Source organism: Zea mays, chromosome 8 (genome assembly GCF_902167145.1).
Source record: "Zea mays cultivar B73 chromosome 8, Zm-B73-REFERENCE-NAM-5.0, whole genome shotgun sequence".
NCBI lineage: Eukaryota > Viridiplantae > Streptophyta > Magnoliopsida > Poales > Poaceae > Zea > Zea mays.
The window spans coordinates 60,516,318-60,522,964 of NC_050103.1; the positions used below are offsets into that span (position 1 = coordinate 60,516,318).

Below are 6,647 nucleotides of genomic sequence, written 5' to 3' on the forward strand. Positions count from 1 at the left end.
TCAAGGTCAACAGGATTTACCCTGTTCAAACTTTTATTTGGTGATGAAGCAATTACATCGGAAGAAGCAAGAACATGTTCTATAAGGACCCTAGCTTGGACAGAAGACGAAGAGGCTTGCAAAATAACAAAAGACACCATAGAAGGGACCAGGCTTCAGGCAATAGATCACATCAATAAATACCAGACCGAGACAATTAAATGGCGAGACAGAAAGGTAAAATTAAAAAACATCAAGCTAGGACACTTGGTGCTTCGAAGAGTGGCCAACACAGACACAGTGGGGAAGCTTCAACTTAAGTGGGAAGGTCCTTTCTTGGTGGTGTCTTCGTCAAGACCTAGATCATACAAGTTGAAAGACATGGACGGTAATGACATTCCAAGATCTTGGAATGCAGATGAGCTTCAGAGATATTATGTGTAAACTATGTAATTTTCTTACTTTTTCCTTTCAAGAGGGGAGAAAGGTTTTTAATGGGCCATAGGTTGTAATTTTTATTTTTTCTCGCGCAGCCCTGTGCAATACAAGGGCCAGCTTTCCCCACATGTAAAATGTAAAGATCTGGGATTACACCATCGAGTGTAAAAAAGTATGAAGAAGCTCCAAATTCGTCCCTAAGGGGATGCAGAGCTTAAATGCCACCTAAGTCATAGGTGAAGAAGCTCCAAAGTCGTTCCTAAGGGGATGCAGAGCTTAAATGCCACCTAAGTCAAAGGTGAAGAAGCTCCAAAGTCGTTCCTAAGGGGATGCAGAGATTAGCTCTAAAGTCATTCCTAAGGAAATGCAGAGTTGAAATACCACCTAAGTAAAAGGTGAAAGAGACTCCAAACTCGTTCCTAAGGGTATGCAGAGTTTGGTTGTGTATTCACATGAGTTTTTTACATTCAACATACATTTGCATACTTCATTACATTATCCTTTGGCTCAAAAAGCTATGAGCATTGGTTTCATCCACAGCAAAGCAGACAACACACGAATGAAAGGTAAAATAGCATTACAAAGCATTTACAAATATTTACAACAATATGTTCACATTCAATTACAATTCTTTGTCAAATAATACACTTTCTTGCACAAAGAATTTCCAAAAGTGTTACTATAGATTTTAACAAAAGGAGCTTCTAAAGTCTTCTTCAACGCTTCAGCACTAGCTTCAGCTCACTAGCTTTTGTGGCGAAACCGCCTGAATTATTCTGACTTAAGTGCCTAAGTCCCGCCTTAAAGGCTAGACCACACTTAAATAGGAATAAACCGCCAGTCCCTCGGATCTAGTCCGACAAGGCCACTAACAGGATCAAGTACCACTTACTCACTCAAAGGTGAGGCACAGAGAAAATACAATAAAGCATAAAACCATAGTTAAAGAAGTACTTAATGTTATTACATCATCATCAAAGTTTTTTTGCAAAAGTAGTAACTAACGGTAAATAAAGGGAGGATGGGGAAGCCTAGCCCATCACTCTCCATGCTCCTCTCCTGCTGAGGTAGGGTCCCACTCGACTGTCCAACCTAGTAGCAAGGTGGACGACCAAGTCACTCCTGCAACCATATCCTCTAGAGAACCTGTAAAACATTATGCCACAAGCAAGGCTGAGTATACTAATACTCAGCTAGACTTACCCGGTGTGAGGAGTCCACTCCTCTACCTCTAGACCATGAAGCTGTTTGGCTGAGGGGTTTGGTTTGCCAAAAGCACTAGCTGAGTCTAAAATCAAGTTTTAGATTTTCAAGTTCTAGAATAATAATTTAGACTAGATGAGAACCTAACTATCCATTCATGGTAGCAAGCAATTTAGTCAACCAACATCTTTTGTAAGTAACCTCATTTCCACTTATTACTCAATGCAGTACAATGGGATCAAGCAGTCTCATTAGCTGCGGGAAGCAGATGATTCGAATCGAGTTTTAACCCTTGCAAGGTAAACCTAAACACACGACATGTAGGGGCACTCCGTCCCCACACATATCAACTGTCCCCATCGATTCCCTAGCAACAGAAAGGGGCTCACCGCCTTGGCATACAATGCCTCACTGACCTCGACCGCCGTCGTGCAGTGACCGCACTTGTTCCCACCATAACCGGAATGGGAGACTACGTCTCAGGTCGCGTGAGGAGGGCAATCTGCGGGCAGGTTCACTCAGGTACTAGGCTTATCGATTTACCATATTTCTTGATATGTGTTTAGTACGTTCAAACGCTTGACATAGGTACCACACCTTAATCCTTATTTCAATTTCGTCTCGTAGACAACGCGTCCCCATGGATCTGTGCCCACAGACCATCATCATTCTATAATCAAAATGGATACAACCAATTCCTGACCTCGTGCGAGTGCTAGAAAAATCACTCGACTTCTACCGAGATCCCTAATTAGTAAAGCAACTACTCGACCTAGCATACTAGTATCCATCTCAAAAGGAATCCTGAGTTCATGCAACTAGGGTTTCAAGCAACTCCTACACTTAAGTGCACAGTACAAACGTACAATCATTAAATGTAGTAAAATAGTATATATAACAGTTATGCATAAAACCGGGGCTTGCCTTCAAAAGTTGGGGCAGGGAGATCCTCGATAACAGGCTCTGGTTCTAGCTCCTGGACTTCTTCCTGAGCAGCTCCTTGCTCTGGAATGAGGACGTACTCTCCGTCAGCGAGGTTACACTCTATCAAATGCAATTAATAAGATACATGTATGTTAACGATATGCAAATTTAGTAAACATGATGTATATGGTGAAGTAATATTAAGGCAGTGGTTAAACTAAGGTTCCTTTATCGTACGATGTTCTTAGTGTTTTATACTTACCTATTTTAGGCTCTTGAGTGGAATGAAGAATTTAATCATCTCATTAAAGTTTTAGGGGACACTTAGAGAGATCTAGTTGTGTAATATTAATTCCTTCCACAATACCCCTTTTATTTTCTATTTATGCTTTTAAAGTGAGCTTGAACTACCATAATGATTTAGAAATTTCCAAAAATGTTATAAAAATTACAGTGGGTTAGTATTGGTAACTGTAGTCTATTCTACAAATTTGAGGTTAAGATTAATTAGGATAAACGTAAGGCAAAAATAGCAAAAGTTAGGGTAGGTGGTCACTTTGTACTACAACTCTAATTTAGGTGGGGGTTCTACACTAAAAATTATTTTTGCTACCATCTAGGGTTAATAACCCACCTCTGTGCCAAAAATCACAGAAGGTGACTTAATGGTTATTTAGTTGGGAATTTCTAAAGTTTAATGCCCAAAAGGCACTTATAACTAACTTGCCATTTGAAAAATATCAAACAATAGAACTTGTATTTTTCCTAGATTCATACTAGCCTAATAGTAGTTATTCCTAGGGTTGGGGTGGTTCCTCCTTAGGGTTATTTTTCTAGGATTTTTCTAAGTTCTCACTGTTTTTAATAAATAAAAAGTGGTGCATTTTCTTTGTACTAAAAGAGGGTTTAACAAAATTTTCTTATGAACTACATCACCTAAGCAAGCTAGGAAAAATTTGGTTGTCCTCTGGTTCCCATTTTAAATTCTCTTTTTTATTTTCCTAAGGTTTGGTCTAATACAAGTTTTAATGAGTAATCTTCCCTTAACCTAGTGTACTGGGGAGTTTAACATTTTTAAATAGTGTAGTTATCAGTGAATTATGTCTCCAATTTTTCTCAGCCCTAGTCCAAAAATATTTTTATTTTTCCTCATTTTGTTAAGGTTTGGGCAGTATACTTGTTTAAATCCAAACTCTAAAAAGCTTTGCTAAAACCATGGTGTTTATTATTTTTGCTGGATAATTCATAATATGTAGGTCCTAACAAAATTAGTTTGATCAAATTTGGTTGAATAAAACTCAAGTTATGAATTTTTCAAGTTCTCTGCTTATTTAAAAAGAATAAATCTTAAAGGTTTAAGAAAAACAGCTTTGCACCGGGGTCCCTGGGTTCTTCCTTAAGGGCAAGTTTGCCGACAAATGGACAAAAAACCTAGGGAATTAATCCACCAAGGGATTTTAAATGACACCTCAATTTCATAGGAGGATTTTTTCCACTCGAGCGTATTTTCGTGCCACTGTTTGGCAACCAAGGGGCTAAAACCCCTCTTGAGACAAAATATTTCAGAAAATCACAAAAAAATCAAAGAAAAATAGGAAATATTTAGAAAAATAAAAAACACAATAAAACATCACTAAAAATCTAAAAAACATGCACCAGACTTGATCATCTAATATCCGATAAAGTTTAACTTAAATATCATCTAATATCCATCAAAGTTAATCTATCCATCATCCCACACATAAGATCATCTCCATTCACACGTACAAATAGATAATATAACATAGAAACAGAGTACAAGTCCCTTCATTATAAACTTTGACACTAGACTAAATTGAGTTTGACTCCTTTTTTACAAGCTTCATGTGGAGTGTCGTTCCATCTTCCTTTTCCATGTCAGCTTCATATGTTGCTTCCACTTAACACTCTGCAAGTACCAAGTAATACCAATTGACACACGGTTTAGTTTACACCATGTACCAATATTTTACAACTAGGAAATATGCACTGTATGCACAAAGAAAAACCCACAGCCAAGAAATGTATGCACAAATATGCACCATATGCACAAATATCATAAGGCTATGTTCCAAGTATCCTACAAGCTACTTTACCATTCAAGGATACAGTTATGTAAATTGGTTGTCTAATGATACAACATGGACAGATGTAAACAATATGAAGATGTTGCTGCTACCATGTTCTTGGATGGCAATATGAAGCTGCTGTCACACAATATGTGCTCATGTAAGCTGAAGCCAAAATCATAAAGCTATGTTTTGTTACATGCTTAACTAATGAACTTAAGTAGTCTTTCTAACTAATGAACAATAAGTTCTAGGCCATACAATTGCCAGATTCAACAAAAATTCAAGTTATAAAACTTTGAATATTTTCTTCACATGATTAACAACGAACAACGTGATTAGAATGATCAGCACACATGTAACTAACAACACTCCACTTATGACAGCACTCCAGTTATACCTGACAGCAGTCCAGTAAAAAAATGATCAGTACACATGTAAAAAATGATCAATATTTTCATCCAAAGAATTTTCTTCTCTTAAAAAAATGAAAATAAATTAACATCAGCTTTTTGGTTGCTCGAAGACACAGCTTAGGAAAAGTCCCAAATGTGTGCATTTTTGTGATTTTGCAGAAAAGTAATATTCCTGCTTTCGACCTTAGGGAGCACCAATACAACTTAAGAAAAAAGTGAGACTGTTTTGGAAGAAATATTTTAAGAAAAAGCCAAATGATCCAATGAAAAAGGATAGCTAGCCACACTTTCTACACGGGATCCTTCCTAGTTTCCTAGAAACAATATATATCCAATCGATTTTATTACCAGAGTTAATTTTATGACGGTGCTTCCTATTGCTAGTAGCAAAGATAAATTTATGACGGTACTTCCCATTCGTACTGAGACTCTCGATTCTAATGTGCGCTAGCCTTGTTTCAAAGACCTAAAAAAATCTGAAGTCCTGCTGTCCCGTGACTTAAGCCTGGAAGCCGCAAGCCTCCCAGGCGCAGAGGCCCATGCAGTAGCATAGGCACAGCGGCAGCTGCGAAGTGAGCGCGTCTGGCGAGGACAAACGAATCTGAGCGAGATCTACAAGGTGAGCGAGATCTACAAGAATCCGAGCGAGGATAAACGACGAAAACCTAGTAGCAGGGATATGAAGATGTGAGCAGAGCCCTTACCTGAGAAGGCGAAGTTGCTAGATCTGAGCTGATGATGATGACAAAGGAGACGACGGCATGCTCGGAAGAGTTGTGAACAGAAACGATGTCATGCTCGGGAGAGCTGCCTGATGTCTGTAGGCCGGCCCAATATCCCCGCGGAAACATGGCTCAAGGGTGGGCCAGTATCCCCGCGAAGCTATCTTCCAAACATGCAGAAAATGTGTCACGTGGAATCTTCCCACGTGGGCCATCGACACAGGGAAAACAACATATTCCCTGCAGGGAATTGGGCTGCCAAACAAGCCCTAACTAAACCGTTCAAACCGTGTCTCTAAGGAACTGTTTAACTGAGTCACTGACTTCGCGAATACCCCCTAGCTTTTCCCTCTCCTAACCCGAGCTCCCTCCTCGCCGGAACAGTAGCCCGCAGAGGGAAAAAGCGGTGGCGCGGCTTACCGGCGGTAGGTGAGGTCCGGGGGCTCCTGGCGGTCACATCGAGGGGCGGATCGCCGGCGATGATGGCTGGAGTAGGGCTGGCCGCGTGCGCAGGCGGTCGGGTTCATCGGCGACACGTGCTCCGGCCTGCTCACGACGGTAGAGTTCAATCAAAATGCTCAGGGAGCTCCACTAGAGGTCAACGGTGATCTATGCGCAAGGAATCGACCAGCGGCTCACCGTGTAGCTCGGTCTTCGTGCGTCAGCAGTCGGACGAAGTCCGGCGACGTCAATCCGGCACCTCTGGTGAGGTGGTGTTCGGTCCAAGGGCTCTGGGAGCTTCATTGAGTTCCGGGGAGGCTAGCCGAAGGATTGGTTAGGGTGGAGGAGGGCTGGGGTGGCCAGCCCACGGTGGCCGGGGCTCGGGCGGCCGCTGGCACGCCGTGCGCAGAGCGGTCGCCGGTGAACTTGCGCTCGGG

The 6,647-nt window shown here is 41.1% G+C and overlaps 1 long non-coding RNA gene across 1 annotated transcript; it reads right to left on the bottom strand.

Annotated features, from left to right (window-relative positions):
• Positions 1–4,174: 4,174 nt before the first annotated feature.
• LOC103635250 (uncharacterized) lies at positions 4,175–5,918 on the bottom strand. Its single transcript, XR_557255.4, has 2 exons — positions 5,752–5,918; positions 4,175–4,471 (listed from the first exon to the last, which is right to left on the bottom strand). It is a non-coding gene; the product is annotated as an uncharacterized lncRNA (long non-coding RNA).
• Between the last annotated feature and the right edge of the window lie 729 nt (positions 5,919–6,647).